A 20,147-nucleotide genomic window follows, 5' to 3' on the forward strand; every position below is an offset into this window, starting at 1 on the left:
TCCATTCCATTCCATTCCATTCCATTCCGTTCTACTCGGGTTGATTCCATTCCATTCCTTTCCATTCCATTCCATTCCATTCCATTCCATTCCATTCCATTCCATTCCATTCCCTTCCATTCCATTCCATTCCAATCCATTCCATTCTACTCGGGTTGATTCCATTCCATTCCATTGCATTCGACTCCATTCGATTCCATTCGATTCCATTCCATTCCATTCCGTTCCATTCCATTCCATTCCATTCCATTCTATTCCATTGAATTCCATTCCATTCCATTCCATTCCATTCCATTCCATTCCATTCCATTCCATTCCATTCCATTCCATTCCGTTCTACTCGGGTTGATTCCATTCCATTCCATTCCATTCCATTCCATTCCATTCCATTCCATTCCAATCTATTCCATTCTATTCAATTCGATTCCATTCGATTCCATTCAATTCCATTCAATTCCATTCCATTCCATTCCAATCCATTCCATTCTACTCGGGTTGATTCCATTCCATTCCATTCCATTCCATTCCATTCCATTCCATTCCATTCCATTCCATTCCATTCCATTCCATTCCATTCCATTCCATTCGATTCCATTCGATTCCATTCCATTCCATTCCATACCATTCCATTCCATTCCATTCCATTCCAATCTATTCCATTCGATTCCATTCCATTCCATTCCATTCCATTCCATTCCATTCCATTCCATTCCAATCCATTCCATTCTACTCGGGTTGATTCCCTTCCATTCCATTCCACTCCATTCCATTCCATTCCATTCCATTCCATTCCATTCCATTCCATTCCATTCCATTCCATTCCGTTCTACTCGGGTTGATTCCATTCTATTCCATTACATTCCATTCGATTCCATTCGATTCCATTCGGTTCCTTTCCATTCCATTCCATTCCATTCCATTCCATTCCATTCTATTCCATTCCATTCCATTCCATTCCATTCCATTCCATTCCAATCCATTCCCTTCCGTTCTATTCGGGTTGATTCCATTCCATTCCATTCCATTCCATTCCATTCCATTCCATTCCATTCCATTCCATTCTATTGCATTCCATTCGATTCCATTCGATTCCATTCCATTCCATTCCATTCCATTCCATTCCATTCCATTCCATTCCATTCTATTCCATTCCATTCCATTCTGTTCCATTCTATTCCATTCCATTCCATTCCGTTCCACTCGGGTTGATTCCATTCTATTCCATTCCATTCCATTCGATTCCATTCGATATCATTCGATTCCATTCCATTCCATTCCATTCCATTCCATTCCATTCCATTCCATTCTATTCCATTCCATTCCATTCCGTTCTACTCGGGTTGATTCCATTCCATTCCATTTCATTCCATTCCATTCCATTCCATTCCATTCGATTCCATTCGATTCGATTCCATTCCATTCCATTCCAATCCATTCCATTCTACTCGGGTTGATTCCATTCCATTCCATTCCATTCCATTCCATTCCATTCCATTCCATTCCATTCCATTCCATTCCACTCGATTCCATTCCATTCCATTCCATTCCATTCCAATCCATTCCATTCTACTCGGGTGGATTCCATTCCATTCCATTCTTTTCCATTCCATTCCATTCCATTCCATTCCATTACATTCCATTCGGTTCCATTCCATTCCATTCCATTCCATTCCATTCCATTCCATTCCATTCCATTCCAATCCATTCCATTCTACTCGGGTTGATTCAATTCCATTCCATTCCATTCCATTCCATTCCATTCCATTCCATTCCATTCCTTTCGATTCCATTCCTTTCCATTCCATTCCATTCCATTCCATTCCATTCCATTCCATTCCATTCCATTCCGTTCTACTCGGGTTGATTCCACTCCATTCCATTCCATTCCATTTGATTCCATTCCATTCCATTCCATTCCAATCCATTCCATTCTACTCGGGTTGATTCCATTCCATTCCATTCCATTCCATTCCATTCCATTCCATTCCATTCCATTCCATTCCATTCCATTCCATTCCATTCTATTCCTTTCGATTCCATTCCATTCCATTAAATTCCATTCCATTCCATTCCATTCCATTCCATTCCATTCCATTCCATTCCATTCCATTCCATTCCGTTCTACTCGGGTTGATTCCACTCCATTCCATTCCATTCCATTCCTTTATATACCATCCCATTCGATTCCATTCCATTCCATTCCATTCCATTCCATTCCATTCCATTCCATTCCATTCCATTCCATTCCGTTCTAGTCGGGTTGATTCCATTCTATTCCATTCCATTCCATTCCATTCCATTCCATTCCATTCGATTCCATTCCATTCCATTCCATTCTATTCCATTCCATTCTACTCCATTGAATTCCATTCCATTCCATTCAATTCCATTCCATTCCATCCCTTTCCATTCCATTTAGTTCTACTCGGGTTGATTCCATTCCATTCCATTCCATTCCATTCCATTCCATTCCATTCAATTCCATTCCATTCCGTTACTTTCCATTCCATTCCATTCCAATCCATTCCATTCTACTCGGGTTGACTCCATTCCATTCCATTCCTTTCCATTCCATTATATTCCATTCTAATCCATTCGATTCCGTTCGATTCCATTCCATTCCATTCCATTCCATTCCATTGCATTCCATTCCATTCCATTCCATTCCATTCCGTTCTACTCGGGTTGATTCCATTCCATTCCTTTCAATTCCATTCCATTCCATTCCATTCCATTCCATTCCATTCCATTCCATTCCCTTCCATTCCATTCCATTCCAATCCATTCCATTCTACTCGGGTTGATTCCATTCCATTCCATTGCATTCGACTCCATTCGATTCCATTCGATTCCATTCCATTCCATTCCGTTCCATTCCATTCCATTCCATTCCATTCTATTCCATTGAATTCCATTCCATTCCATTCCATTCCATTCCATTCCATTCCATTCCATTCCATTCCATTCCATTCCATTCCGTTCTACTCGGGTTGATTCCATTCCATTCCATTCCATTCCATTCCATTCCATTCCATTCCATTCCAATCTATTCCATTCTATTCAATTCGATTCCATTCGATTCCATTCAATTCCATTCAATTCCATTCCATTCCATTCCAATCCATTCCATTCTACTCGGGTTGATTCCATTCCATTCCATTCCATTCCATTCCATTCCATTCCATTCCATTCCATTCCATTCGATTCCATTCGATTCCATTCCATTCCATTCCATTCCATTCCATTCCATTCCATTCCATTCCAATCTATTCCATTCGATTCCATTCCATTCCATTCCATTCCATTCCATTCCATTCCATTCCATTCCAATCCATTCCATTCTACTCGTGTTGATTCCCTTCCATTCCATTCCACTCCATTCCATTCCATTCCATTCCATTCCATTCCATTCCATTCCGTTCTACTCGGGTTGATTCCATTCTATTCCATTACATTCCATTCGATTCCATTCGATTCCATTCGATTCCTTTCCATTCCATTCCATTCCATTCCATTCCATTCCATTCTATTCCATTCCATTCCATTCCATTCCATTCCATTCCATTCCAATCCATTCCCTTCCGTTCTATTCGGGTTGATTCCATTCCATTCCATTCGATTCCATTCCATTCCATTCCATTCCATTCCATTCCATTCCATTCTATTGCATTCCATTCGATTCCATTCGATTCCATTCCATTCCATTCCATTCCATTCCATTCCATTCCATTCCATTCCATTCCATTCTATTCCATTCCATTCCATTCTGTTCCATTCTATTCCATTCCATTCCATTCCGTTCCACTCGGGTTGATTCCATTCTATTCCATTCCATTCCATTCGATTCCATTCGATATCATTCGATTCCATTCCATTCCATTCCATTCCATTCCATTCCATTCCATTCCATTCCATTCTATTCCATTCCATTCCATTCCATTCCATTCCATTCCATTCTATTCCATTCCATTCCATTCCGTTCTACTCGGGTTGATTCCATTCCATTCCATTTCATTCCATTCCATTCCATTCCATTCCATTCGATTCCATTCGATTCGATTCCATTCCATTCCATTCCAATCCATTCCATTCTACTCGGGTTGATTCCATTCCATTCCATTCCATTCCATTCCATTCCATTCCATTCCATTCCATTCCATTCCACTCGATTCCATTCCATTCCATTCCATTCCATTCCAATCCATTCCATTCTACTCGGGTGGATTCCATTCCATTCCATTCTTTTCCATTCCATTCCATTCCATTCCATTCCATTACATTCCATTCGGTTCCATTCCATTCCATTCCATTCCATTCCATTCCATTCCATTCCATTCCATTCCATTCCGTTCTAATCGGGTTGATTCCATTCTATTCCATTCCATTCCATTCCATTCCATTCAATTCCATTCCATTCCATTCCATTCCATTCCATTCCATTCTATTCCATTCCATTCTACTCCATTGAATTCCATTCCATTCCATTCTATTCCATTCCATTCCATTCCTTTCCATTCCATTTAGTTCTACTCGGGTTGATTCCATTCCATTCCATTCCATTCCTTTCCATTCCATTCCAATCCATTCCATTCCATTACTTTCCATTCCATTCCATTCCAATCCATTCCATTCTACTCGGGTTGACTCCATTCCATTCCATTCCATTCCATTACATTCCATTATATTCCATTCCATTCCATTCGATTCCGTTCGATTCCATTCCATTCCATTCCATTCCATTCCATTCCATTCCATTCCATTCCATTCCATTCCATTCGATTCCATTCCATTCCATTCCATTCCATTCCATTCCATTCCAATCCATTCCATTCTACTCGGGTTGATTCAATTCCATTCCATTCCATTCCATTCCATTCCATTCCATTCCATTCCATTCCTTTCGATTCCATTCCTTTCCATTCCATTCCATTCCATTCCATTCCATTCCATTCCATTCCATTCCGTTCTACTCGTGTTGATTCCACTCCATTCCATTCCATTCCATTCCATTCCATTCCATTCCATTCCATTCCATTCCTTTCCATTCCAACCCATTCCGTTCTACTCGGGTTGATTCCATTCCATTCCATTGAATTCCATTCCATTCCATTCCATTCCATTCCATTCCATTCCATTCCATTCCATTCGATTCCATTCCATTCCATTCCATTCCAAACCATTCCATTCTACTCGGGTTCATCATTCCATTCCATTCCATTCCAATCCATTCCACTCGGGTTCATTCCATTCCATTCCATTCCATTCCATTCCATTCCATTCCATTCCACTCGGGTGCATTCCATTCCATTCCATTCCATTCCATTCCATTCCATTCCATTCCGTTCTGCTCAGGTTGATTTCCATTCCATTCCATTCCATTCCATTCCATTCCATTCCATTCCATTCCATTCCATTCCATTCCATTCCATTCCATTCTATTCCATTCCGTTCTACTCGGCTTGAATCCATTGAGTTCCGTTCCGTTCCTTTCCGTCCCGACACGTCCCGTCCCGTCCCGTCCCGTCCCATCCCGTCCCGTGTCGTTTTACTCGGGTTGATTCCTTTCCATTCCGTTCCGCTCGTTTCCGTTACGTTCCATTCCGTTCCACGCGTGTTGGTTCAATTCCATTCTATTCTATTCTATTCCTTTCCCTTCCATTCCATTCCATTCCATTCCATTCTACTCGGGTTGATTCCATGCCATTCCGTTCCGCTCCATTCCGTTCCATGCGGGTTGGTTCAATTCCATTCTATTCTATTCTATTCCTTTCCCTTCCATTCCATTCCATTCCATTCCATTCTACTCGGGTTGATTCCATGCCATTCCGTTCCGTTCCATTCCTTCCCATCCCGACCCGTCCCATCCCGTCCCGTCCCGTCCCATCCCGTTCCGTTCCACATGGGTTGATTCAATTCCTTTCGGTTACATTGAATTCCATTCCATTCCATTCTACTCGGATTGATTCCATTCCATTCCATTCCATTCCATTCCATTCCATTCCATTCCATTCCATTCCATTCCATTGCGTTCCATTCGATTCGATTCCATTCCATTCCTTTCCATTCCATTCCAATCCATTCCATTCTACTTGGGTTGATTCCATTCCATTCCATTCCATTCCATTCGATTCCATTCAATTCCATTCCATTCCATTCCATTCCATTCCATTCCATTCCATTCCATTCCATTCCACTCGATTCCATTCCATTCCATTCCATTCCATTCCAATCCATTCCATTCTACTCGGGTGGATTCCATTCCATTCCATTCCTTTCCATTCCATTCCATTCCATTCCATTACATTCCATTCGGTTCCATTCCATTCCATTCCATTCCATTCCATTCCATTCCATTCCATTCCATTCCGTTCTAATCGGGTTGATTCCATTCTATTCCATTCCATTCCATTCCATTCCATTCAATTCCATTCCATTCCATTCCATTCCATTCCATTCCATTCTATTCCATTCCATTCTACTCCATTGAATTCCATTCCATTCCATTCTATTCCATTCCATTCCATTCCTTTCCATTCCATTTAGTTCTACTCGGGTTGATTCCATTCCATTCCATTCCATTCCTTTCCATTCCATTCCAATCCATTCCATTCCATTACTTTCCATTCCATTCCATTCCAATCCATTCCATTCTACTCGGGTTGACTCCATTCCATTCCATTCCATTACATTACATTCCATTATATTCCATTCCATTCCATTCGATTCTGTTCGATTCCACTCCATTCCATTCCATTCCATTCCATTCCATTCCATTCCATTCCATTCCATTCGATTCCATTCCATTCCATTCGATTCCATTCCATTCCATTCCATTCCATTCCATTCCATTCCATTCCAATCCATTCCATTCTACTCGGGTTGATTCAATTCCATTCCATTCCATTCCATTCCATTCCATTCCATTCCATTCCATTCCATTCCTTTCGATTCCATTCCATTCCATTCCATTCCATTCCATTCCATTCCATTCCATTCCATTCCATTCCATTCCGTTCTACTCGGGTTGATTCCATTCCATTCCATTCCATTCCATTCCATTCCATTCCATTCCATTCCAACCCATTCCGTTCTACTCGGGTTGATTCCATTCCATTCCATTGAATTCCATTCCATTCCATTCCATTCCATTCCATTCGATTCCATTCCATTCCATTCCATTCCAAACCATTCCATTCTACTCGGGTTCATCATTCCATTCCATTCCATTCCATTCCATTCCACTCGGGTTCATTCCATTCCATTCCATTCCATTCCATTCCATTCCATTCCATTCCACTCGGGTGCATTCCATTCCATTCCATTCCATTCCATTCCATTCCATTCCATTCCATTCCGTTCTGCTCAGGTTGATTTCCATTCCATTCTATTCCATTCCATTCCATTCCATTCCATTCCATTCCATTCCATTCCATTCCATTCCATTCCATTCCATTCCATTCCATTCCATTCCGTTCTACTCGGCTTGAATCCATTGAGTTCCGTTCCGTTCCGTTCCGTCCCGACACGTCCCGTCCCGTCCCGTCCCGTCCCGTCCCGTCCCGTGCCGTTTTACTCGGGTTGATTCCTTTCCATTCCGTTCCGCTCGTTTCCGTTACGTTCCATTCCGTTCCACGCGGGTTGGTTCAATTCCATTCTATTCTATTCTATTCCTTTCCCTTCCATTCCATTCCATTCCATTCCATTCTACTCGGGTTGATTCCATGCCATTCCGTTCCGCTCCATTCCGTTCCACGCGGGTTGGTTCAATTCCATTCTATTCTATTCTATTCCTTTCCCTTCCATTCCATTCCATTCCATTCCATTCTACTCGGGTTGATTCCATGCCATTCCGTTCCGTTCCATTCCGTCCCATCCCGACCCGTCCCATCCCGTCCCGTCCCGTCCCATCCCGTTCCGTTCCACATGGGTTGATTCAATTCCTTTCGGTTACATTGAATTCCATTCCATTCCATTCTACTCGGATTGATTCCATTCCATTCCATTCCATTCCATTCCATTCCATACCATTCCATTCCATTCCATTTCATTCCATTCCATTCCATTCCATTTCTTTCGATTCCATTCGTTTCCATTCCATTCCATTCCATTCCAATCCATTCCATTCTACTCGGGTGGATTCCATTCCATTCCATTCCATTCCATTCCATTCCATTCCATTCCATTCCATTCCATTCGATTCCATTCCATTCCATTCCATTCCATTCCATTCCATTCCGTTCTAGTCGGGTTGATTCCATTCTATTCCATTCCATTCCATTCCATTCCATTCCATTCCATTCCATTCCATTCCATTCCATTCTATTCCATTCCATTCTACTCCATTGAATTCCATTCCATTCCATTCAATTCCATCCATTCCATTCCTTTCCATTCCATTTAGTTCTACTCGGGTTGATTCCATTCCATTCCATTCCATTCCATTCCATTCCATTCCATTCCATTCCATTCCATTACTTTCCATTCCATTCCATTCCAATCCATTCCATTCTACTCGGGTTGACTCCATTCCATTCCATTCCATTCCATTCCATTCCATTCCATTCCATTCCATTCTATTCCATTCTATTCCATTCGATTCCGTTCGATTCCATTCCATTCCATTCCATTCCATTCGATTCCATTCCATTCCATTCGATTCCATTCCATTCCATTCGATTCCATTCCATTCCATTCCATTCCATTCCATTCCATTCCATTTACTCCATTCCGTTCTACTCGGGTTGATTCCATTGAGTTTGGTTCCGTCCCGTCCCGTCCCGTCCCGTCCCGTCCCATCCCGTCCCGTGCCGTTTTACTCAGGTTGATTCCTTTCCATTCCGTTCCGCTCGTTTCCTTTACTTTCCATTCCGTTCCACGCGGGTTGGTTCAATTCCATTCTATTCTATTCTATTCCTTTCCCTTCCATTCCATTCCATTCCATTCCATTCTACTCGGGTTGATTCCATGCCATTCCGTTCCGTTCCATTCCGTCCCATCCCGATCCGTCCCATCCCGTCCCGTCCAGTCCCATCCCGTTCCATTCCACATGGGTTGATTCAATTCCTTTCGGTTAGATTGAACTCCATTCCATTCCATTCTACTCGGATTGACTCCATTCCATTCCATTCCATTCCATTCCATTCCATTCCATTCCATTCCATTCCATTCCATTCCAATCCATTCCATTCTACTCGGGTTGATTCCATTCTATTCCATTCCATTCCATTCCATTCCATTCCATTCCATTCCATTCCATTCCATTCCATTCCATTCCATTCCATTCCATTCCATTCCATTCCATTCCATTCCATTCCATTCCATTGCATTCCATTCCGTTCTACTCGGGTTGATTCCATTCTATTCCATTCCATTCCGTTCGATTCCATTTGATTCCATTCGATTCCATTCCATTCCATTCCATTCCCTTCCATTCCATTCTATTCCATTGATTTCCATTCCATTCCATTCCATTCCATTCCATTCCATTCCATTCCATTCCATTCCATTCCATTTCATTCCATTCCATTCCATTCCAATACATTCCATTCTACTCTGGTTGATTCCATTCGATTCCATTCCATTCCATTCCATTCGTCTCCATTCGATTCCATTCCATTCCATTCCATTCTATTCCATTGAATTCCATTGAATTCCATTCCATTCCATTCCATTCCATTCCATTCCATTCGATTCCATTCCATTCCATTCCATTCCATTCCATTCGATTCCATTCCATTCCATTCCATTCCATTCCATTCCATTCCATTCCATTCCATTCCATTCCATTCCATTCCATTCCGTTCTACTCGGGTTGATTCCATTCTATTCCATTCCATTCCGTTCGATTCCATTTGATTCCATTCGATTCCATTCCATTCCATTCCATTCCCTTCCATTCCATTCTATTCCATTGAATTCCATTCCATTCCATTCCATTCCAATCCATTCCATTCCATTCCATTCCGTTCTACTCTGATTGATTCCATTCCATTCCATTCCATTCCATTCCATTCAATTCCATTCGATTCCATTCGATTCCATTCCATTCCATTCCATTCCAATCCATTCCATTCTACTCGGGTTGATTCCATTCCATTCCATTCCATTCCATTCCATTCCATTCCATTCCATTCCATTCCATTCTATTTCTTTCGATTCCATTCCATTCCATTAAATTCCATTCCATTCCATTCCATTCCATTCCATTCCATTCCATTCCATTCCATTCCATTCCATTCCATTCCATTCCGTTCTACTCGGGTTGATTCCACTCCATTCCATTCCATTCCATTCCATTCCATACCATTCCATTCGATTCCATTCCATTCCATTCCATTCCATTCCATTCCATTCCATTCCATTCCGTTCTAGTCGGGTTGATTCCATTCTATTCCATTCCATTCCATTCCATTCCATTCCATTCCATTCGATTCCATTCCATTCCATTCCATTCTATTCCATTCCATTCTACTCCATTGAATTCCATTCCATTCCATTCAATTCCATTCCATTCCATTCCATTCCATTCCATTCTATTCCATTCCATTCTACTCCATTGAATTCCATTCCATTCCATTCTATTCCATTCCATTCCACTCCTTTCCATTCCATTTAGTTCTACTCGGGTTGATTCCATTCCATTCCATTCCATTCCTTTCCATTCCATTCCAATCCATTCCATTCCATTACTTTCCATTCCATTCCATTCCAATCCATTCCATTCTACTCGGGTTGACTCCATTCCATTCCATTCCATTACATTACATTCCATTATATTCCATTCCATTCCATTCGATTCCGTTCGATTCCACTCCATTCCATTCCATTCCATTCCATTCCATTCCATTCCATTCCATTCCATTCCATTCCATTCCATTCGATTCCATTCCATTCCATTCCATTCCATTCCATTCCATTCCATTCCAATCCATTCCATTCTACTCGGGTTGATTCAATTCCATTCCATTCCATTCCATTCCATTCCATTCCATTCCATTCCATTCCTTTCGATTCCATTCCATTCCATTCCATTCCATTCCATTCCATTCCATTCCATTCCATTCCATTCCATTCCGTTCTACTCGGGTTGATTCCATTCCATTCCATTCCATTCCATTCCATTCCATTCCATTCCAACCCATTCCGTTCTACTCGGGTTGATTCCATTCCATTCCATTGAATTCCATTCCATTCCATTCCATTCCATTCCATTCCATTCCATTCCATTCGATTCCATTCCATTCCATTCCATTCCAAACCATTCCATTCTACTCGGGTTCATCATTCCATTCCATTCCATTCCATTCCATTCCACTCGGGTTCATTCCATTCCATTCCATTCCATTCCATTCCATTCCATTCCATTCCATTCCATTCCATTCCGTTCTACTCGGCTTGAATCCATTGAGTTCCGTTCCGTTCCGTTCCGTCCCGACACGTCCCGTCCCGTCCCGTCCCGTCCCGTCCCGTCCCGTGCCGTTTTACTCGGGTTGATTCCTTTCCATTCCGTTCCGCTCGTTTCCGTTACGTTCCATTCCGTTCCACGCGGGTTGGTTCAATTCCATTCTATTCTTTTCTATTCCTTTCCCTTCCATTCCATTCCATTCCATTCCATTCTACTCGGGTTGATTCCATGCCATTCCGTTCCGCTCCATTCCGTTCCACGCGGGTTGGTTCAATTCCATTCTATTCTATTCTATTCCTTTCCCTTCCATTCCATTCCATTCCATTCCATTCTACTCGGGTTGATTCCATGCCATTCCGTTCCGTTCCATTCCGTCCCATCCCGACCCGTCCCATCCCGTCCCGTCCCGTCCCATCCCGTTCCGTTCCACATGGGTTGATTCAATTCCTTTCGGTTACATTGAATTCCATTCCATTCCATTCTACTCGGATTGATTCCATTCCATTCCATTCCATTCCATTCCATACCATTCCATTCCATACCATTTCATTCCATTCCATTCCATTCCATTTCTTTCGATTCCATTCGTTTCCATTCCATTCCATTCCATTCCAATCAATTCCATTCTACTCGGGTTGATTCCATTCCATTCCATTCCATTCCATTCCATTCCATTCCATTCCACTCGATTCCATTCCATTCCTTTCCATTCCATTCCAATCCATTCCATTCTACTCGGGTGGATTCCATTCCATTCCATTCCATTCCATTCCATTCCATTCCATTCCATTCCATTCCATTCCATTCCATTCCATTCCATTCCATTCCGTTCTAGTCGGGTTGATTCCATTCTATTCCATTCCATTCCATTCCATTCCATTCCATTCCATTCCATTCCATTCTATTCCATTCCATTCTACTTCATTGAATTCCATTCCATTCCATTCAATTCCATTCCATTCCATTCCTTTCCATTCCATTTAGTTCTACTCGGGTTGATTCCATTCCATTCCATTCCATTCCATTCCATTCCATTCCATTCCATTCCATTCCATTCCATTCCATTCCATTCCATTCCATTCCATTCCTTTCCATTCCATTCCATTCCAATCCATTCCATTCTACTCGGGTTGACTCCATTCCATTCCATTCCATTCCATTCCATTCCATTCCATTCCATTCCATTATATTCCATTCTATTCCATTCGATTCCGTTCGATTCCATTCCATTCCATTCCATTCCATTCCAATCCATTCCATTCGATTACATTCCATTCCATTCGATTCCATTCCATTCCATTCCATTCCATTCCATTCCATTCCATTCCATTCCATTCCATTCCATTTACTCCATTCCGTTCTACTCGGGTTGATTCCATTGAGTTTGGTTCCGTCCCGTCCCGTCCCGTCCCGTCCCGTGCCGTTTTACTCAGGTTGATTCCTTTCCATTCCGTTCCGCTCGTTTCCTTTACTTTCCATTCCGTTCCACGCGGGTTGGTTCAATTCCATTCTATTCTATTCTATTCCTTTCCCTTCCATTCCATTCCATTCCATTCCATTCTACTCGGGTTGATTCCATGCCATTCCGTTCCGTTCCATTCCGTCCCATCCCGATCCGTCCCATCACGTCCCGTCCCGTCCCGTCCCATCCCGTTCCATTCCACATGGGTTGATTCAATTCCTTTCGGTTAGATTGAACTCCATTCCATTCCATTCTACTCGGATTGACTCCATTCCATTCCATTCCATTCCATTCCATTCCATTCCATTCCAATCCATTCCATTCGATTACATTCCATTCCATTCGATTCCATTCCATTCCATTCCATTCCATTCCATTCCATTCCATTCCATTCCATTCCATTCCATTTACTCCATTCCGTTCTACTCGGGTTGATTCCATTGAGTTTGATTCCGTCCCGTCCCGTCCCGTCCCGTCCCGTGCCGTTTTACTCAGGTTGATTCCTTTCCATTCCGTTCCGCTCGTTTCCTTTACTTTCCATTCCGTTCCACGCGGGTTGGTTCAATTCCATTCTATTCTATTCTATTCCTTTCCCTTCCATTCCATTCCATTCCATTCCATTCTACTCGGGTTGATTCCATGCCATTCCGTTCCGTTCCATTCCGTCACATCCCGATCCGTCCCATCACGTCCCGTCCCGTCCCGTCCCATCCCGTTCCATTCCACATGGGTTGATTCAATTCCTTTCGGTTAGATTGAACTCCATTCCATTCCATTCTACTCGGATTGACTCCATTCCATTCCATTCCATTCCATTCCATTCCATTCCATTCCATTCCATTCCATTCCATTCCATTCCATTCCATTCCATTTCATTCCATTCCATTCCATTCCATTCCATTCCATTCCATTCCATTCCATTCGATTCCATTCCATTCCATTCCATTCCATTCCATTCCATTCCATTCCATTCCATTCCGTTCTACTCGGGTTGATTCCATTCTATTCCATTCCATTCCGTTCGATTCCATTTGATTCCATTCGATTCCATTCCATTCCATTCCATTCCCTTCCATTCCATTCTATTCCATTGAATTCCATTCCATTCCATTCCATTCCATTCCATTCCATTCCATTCCATTCCATTCCATTCCATTCCATTCCAATGCATTCCATTCTACTCTGGTTGATTCCATTCCATTCCATTCCATTCCATTCCATTCGTCTCCATTCGATTCCATTCCATTCCATTCCATTCTATTCCATTGAATTCCATTGAATTCCATTCCATTCCATTCCATTCCATTCCATTCCATTCCATTCCATTCCATTCCATTCCATTCCATTCCATTCCATTCCGTTCTACTCGGGTTGATTCCATTCTATTCCATTCCATTCCGTTCGATTCCATTTGATTCCATTCGATTCCATTCCATTCCATTCCATTCCCTTCCATTCCATTCTATTCCATTGAATTCCATTCCATTCCATTCCATTCCACTCCATTCCATTCCGTTCTACTCTGATTGATTCCATTCCATTCCATTCCATTCCATTCCATTCAGTTCCATTCGATTCCATTTGATTCCATTCCATTCCATTCCATTCCAATCCATTCCATTCTACTCGGGTTGATTCCATTCCATTCCATTCCATTCCATTCCATTCCATTCCATTCCATTCCATTCCATTCTATTCCTTTCGATTCCATTCCATTCCATTAAATTCCATTCCATTCCATTCCATTCCATTCCATTCCATTCCATTCCATTCCATTCCATTCCATTCCATTCCATTCCGTTCTACTCGGGTTGATTCCACTCCATTCCATTCCATTCCATTCCATTCCATACCATTCCATTCGATTCCATTCCATTCCATTCCATTCCATTCCATTCCATTCCATTCCATTCCATTCCGTTCTAGTCGGGTTGATTCCATTCTATTCCATTCCATTCCATTCCATTCCATTCCATTCCATTCGATTCCATTCCATTCCATTCCATTCTATTCCATTCCATTCTACTCCATTGAATTCCATTCCATTCCATTCAATTCCATTCCATTCCATCCCTTTCCATTCCATTTAGTTCTACTCGGGTTGATTCCGTTCCATTCCATTCCATTCCATTCCATTCCATTCCATTCAATTCCATTCCATTCCGTTACTTTCCATTCCATTCCATTCCAATCCATTCCATTCTACTCGGGTTGACTCCATTCCATTCCATTCCTTTCCATTCCATTATATTCCATTCTATTCCATTCGATTCCGTTCGATTCCATTCCATTCCATTCCATTCCATTCCATTGCATTCCATTCCATTCCATTCCATTCCATTCCTTTCTACTCGGGTTGATTCCATTCCATTCCTTTCCATTCCATTCCATTCCATTCCATTCCATTCCATTCCATTCCATTCCATTCCATTCCATTCCATTCCATTCCATTCCCTTCCATTCCATTCCATTCCAATCCATTCCATTCTACTCGGGTTGATTCCATTCCATTCCATTGCATTCGACTCCATTCGATTCCATTCGATTCCATTCCATTCCATTCCGTTCCATTCCATTCCATTCCATTCCATTCTATTCCATTGAATTCCATTCCATTCCATTCCATTCCATTCCATTCCATTCCATTCCATTCCATTCCATTCCATTCCATTCCATTCCATTCCATTCCGTTCTACTCGGGTTGATTCCATTCCATTCCATTCCATTCCATTCCATTCCATTCCATTCCATTCCAATCTATTCCATTCTATTCAATTCGATTCCATTCGATTCCATTCAATTCCATTCAATTCCATTCCATTCCATTCCAATCCATTCCATTCTACTCGGGTTGATTCCATTCCATTCCATTCCATTCCATTCCATTCCATTCCATTCCATTCCATTCCATTCCATTCCATTCGATTCCATTCGATTCCATTCCATTCCATTCCATTCCATTCCATTCCATTCCATTCCATTCCAATCTATTCCATTCGATTCCATTCCATTCCATTCCATTCCATTCCATTCCATTCCATTCCATTCCAATCCATTCCATTCTACTCGTGTTGATTCCCTTCCATTCCATTCCACTCCATTCCATTCCATTCCATTCCATTCCATTCCATTCCATTCCATTCCATTCCATTCCATTCCATTCCATTCCATTCCATTCCATTCCGTTCTACTCGGGTTGATTCCATTCTATTCCATTACATTCCATTCGATTCCATTCGATTCCATTCGATTCCTTTCCATTCCATTCCATTCCATTCCATTCCATTCCATTCCATTCTATTCCATTCCATTCCATTCCATTCCATTCCATTCCATTCCAATCCATTCCCTTCCGTTCTATTCGGGTTGATTCCATTCCATTCCATTCCATTCCATTCCATTCCATTCCATTCCATTCCATTCCATTCCATTCCATTCCATTCCATTCCATTCCATTCCATTGCATTCCATTCGATTCCATTCGATTCCATTCCATTCCATTCCATTCCATTCCATTGCATTCCATTCCATTCCATTCCATTCTATTCCATTCCATTCCATTCTGTTCCATTCTATATCATTCCATTCCATTCCGTTTCACTCGGGTTGATTCCATTCTATTCCATTCCATTCCATTCGATTCCATTCGATATCATTCGATTCCATTCCATTCCATTCCATTCCATTCCATTCCATTCCATTCCATTCCATTCCATTCCATTCCATTCCATTCCATTCCATTCCATTCCATTCTATTCCATTCCATTCCATTCCATTCCATTCCATTCTATTCCATTCCATTCCATTCCGTTCTACTCGGGTTGATTCAATTCCATTCCATTTCATTCCATTCCTTTCCATTCCATTCCATTCGATTCCATTCGATTCCATTCCATTCCATTCCATTCCAATCCATTCCATTCTACTCGGGTTGATTCCATTCCATTCCATTCCATTCCATTCCATTCCATTCCATTCCATTCCATTCCATTCCATTCCATTCCATTCCACTCGATTCCATTCCATTCCATTCCATTCCATTCCAATCCATTCCATTCTACTCGGGTGGATTCCATTCCATTCCATTCTTTTCCATTCCATTCCATTCCATTCCATTCCATTACATTCCATTCGGTTCCATTCCATTCCATTCCATTCCATTCCATTCCATTCCATTCCGTTCTAATCGGGTTGATTCCATTCTATTCCATTCCATTCCATTCCATTCCATTCCATTCAATTCCATTCCATTCCATTCCATTCCATTCCATTCTATTCCATTCCATTCTACTCCATTGAATTCCATTCCATTCCATTCTATTCCATTCCATTCCATTCCTTTCCATTCCATTTAGTTCTACTCGGGTTGATTCCATTCCATTCCATTCCATTCCTTTCCATTCCATTCCAATCCATTCCATTCCATTACTTTCCATTCCATTCCATTCCAATCCATTCCATTCTACTCGGGTTGACTCCATTCCATTCCACTCCATTACATTACATTCCATTATATTCCATTCCATTCCATTCGATTCCGTTCGATTCCATTCCATTCCATTCCATTCCATTCCATTCCATTCCATTCCATTCCATTCCAATCCATTCCATTCTACTCGGGTTGATTCAATTCCATTCCATTCCATTCCATTCCATTCCATTCCATTCCATTCCTTTCGATTCCATTCCTTTCCATTCCATTCCATTCCATTCCATTCCATTCCATTCCGTTCTACTCGGGTTGATTCCACTCCATTCCATTCCATTCCATTCCATTCCATTCCATTCCATTCCATTCCTTTCCATTCCAACCCATTCCGTTCTACTCGGGTTGATTCCATTCCATTCCATGGAATTCCATTCCATTCCATTCCATTCCATTCGATTCCATTCCATTCCATTCCATTCCATTCCAATCCATTCCATTCCACTCGGGTTCATTCCATTCCATTCCATTCCATTCCATTCCATTCCATTCCATTCCATTCCGTTCTGCTCAGGTTGATTTCCATTCCATTCCATTCCATTCCATTCCATTCCATTCCATTCCATTCCATTCCATTCCATTCCATTCCATTCCGTTCTACTCGGCTTGAATCCATTGAGTTCCGTTCCGTTCCGTTCCGTCCCGACACGTCCCGTCCCGTCCCGTCCCGTCCCGTCCCGTCCCGTGCCGTTTTACTCGGGTTGATTCCTTTCCATTCCGTTCCGCTCGTTTCCGTTACGTTCCATTCCGTTCCACGCGGGTTGGTTCAATTCCATTCTATTCTATTCTATTCCTTTCCCTTCCATTCCATTCCATTCCATTCCATTCTACTCGGGTTGATTCCATGCCATTCCGTTCCACTCCATTCCGTTCCACGCGGGTTGGTTCAATTCCATTCTATTCTATTCTATTCCTTTCCCTTCCATTCCATTCCATTCCATTCCATTCTACTCGGGTTGATTCCATGCCATTCCGTTCCGTTCCATTCCGTCCCATCCCGACCCGTCCCATCCCGTCCCGTCCCGTCCCATCCCGTTCCGTTCCACATGGGTTGATTCAATTCCTTTCGGTTACATTGAATTCCATTCCATTCCATTCTACTCGGATTGATTCCATTCCATTCCATTCCATTCCATTCCATTCCATTCCATTCCATTCCATTTCATTCCATTCCATTCCATTCCATTGCGTTCCATTCGATTCGATTCCATTCCATTCCTTTCCATTCCATTCCAATCCATTCCATTCTACTTGGGTTGATTCCATTCCATTCCATTCCATTCCATTCCATTCCATTCCATTCCATTCCATTCCACTCGATTCCATTCCATTCCATTCCATTCAATTCCATTCCAATCCATTCCATTCTACTCGGGTGGATTCCATTCCATTCCATTCCTTTCCATTCCATTCCATTCCATTCCATTCCATTACATTCCATTCGGTTCCATTCCATTCCATTCCATTCCATTCCAATCCATTCCATTCTACTCGTGTTGATTCCCTTCCATTCCATTCCACTCCATTCCATTCCATTCCATTCCATTCCATTCCATTCCATTCCATTCCATTCCATTCCATTCCATTCCATTCCATTCCATTCCATTCCATTCCATTCCGTTCTACTCGGGTTGATTCCATTCTATTCCATTACATTCCATTCGATTCCATTCGATTCCATTCGATTCCTTTCCATTCCATTCCATTCCATTCCATTCCATTCCATTCCATTCCGTTCTATTCCATTCCATTCCATTCCATTCCATTCCATTCCATTCCAATCCATTCCCTTCCGTTCTATTCGGGTTGATTCCATTCCATTCCATTCCATTCCATTCCATTCCATTCCATTCCATTCCATTCCATTGCATTCCATTCGGTTCCATTCGATTCCATTCCATTCCATTCCATTCCATTCCATTGCATTCCATTCCTTTCCATTCCATTCTATTCCATTCCATTCCATTCTGTTCCATTCTATATCATTCCATTCCATTCCGTTCCACTCGCGTTGATTCCATTCTATTCCATTCCATTCCATTCGATTCCATTCGATATCATTCGATTCCATTCCATTCCATTCCATTCCATTCCATTCCATTCCATTCCATTCCATTCCATTCCATTCCATTCTATTCCATTCCATTCCATTCCATTCCATTCTATTCCATTCCATTCCATTCCATTCCATTCCATTCTATTCCATTCCATTCCATTCCGTTCTACTCGGGTTGATTCCATTCCATTCCATTTCATTCCATTCCTTTCCATTCCATTCCATTCGATTCCATTCGATTCCATTCCATTCCATTCCATTCCAATCCATTCCATTCTACTCGGGTTGATTCCATTCCATTCCATTCCATTCCATTCCATTCCATTCCATTCCATTCCATTCCATTCCATTCCATTCCACTCGATTCCATTCCATTCCATTCCATTCCATTCCAATCCATTCCATTCTACTCGGGTGGATTCCATTCCATTCCATTCTTTTCCATTCCATTCCATTCCATTCCATTCCATTACATTCCATTCGGTTCCATTCCATTCCATTCCATTCCATTCCATTCCATTCCATTCCATTCCATTCCATTCCATTCCGTTCTAATCGGGTTGATTCCATTCTATTCCATTCCATTCCATTCCATTCCATTCCATTCAATTCCATTCCATTCCATTCCATTCCATTCCATTCTATTCCATTCCATTCTACTCCATTGAATTCCATTCCATTCCATTCTATTCCATTCCATTCCATTCCTTTCCATTCCATTTAGTTCTACTCGGGTTGA

Source organism: Gorilla gorilla, chromosome 17, assembly GCF_029281585.2.
Source record: "Gorilla gorilla gorilla isolate KB3781 chromosome 17, NHGRI_mGorGor1-v2.1_pri, whole genome shotgun sequence".
Classification (NCBI taxonomy): domain Eukaryota; kingdom Metazoa; phylum Chordata; class Mammalia; order Primates; family Hominidae; genus Gorilla; species Gorilla gorilla.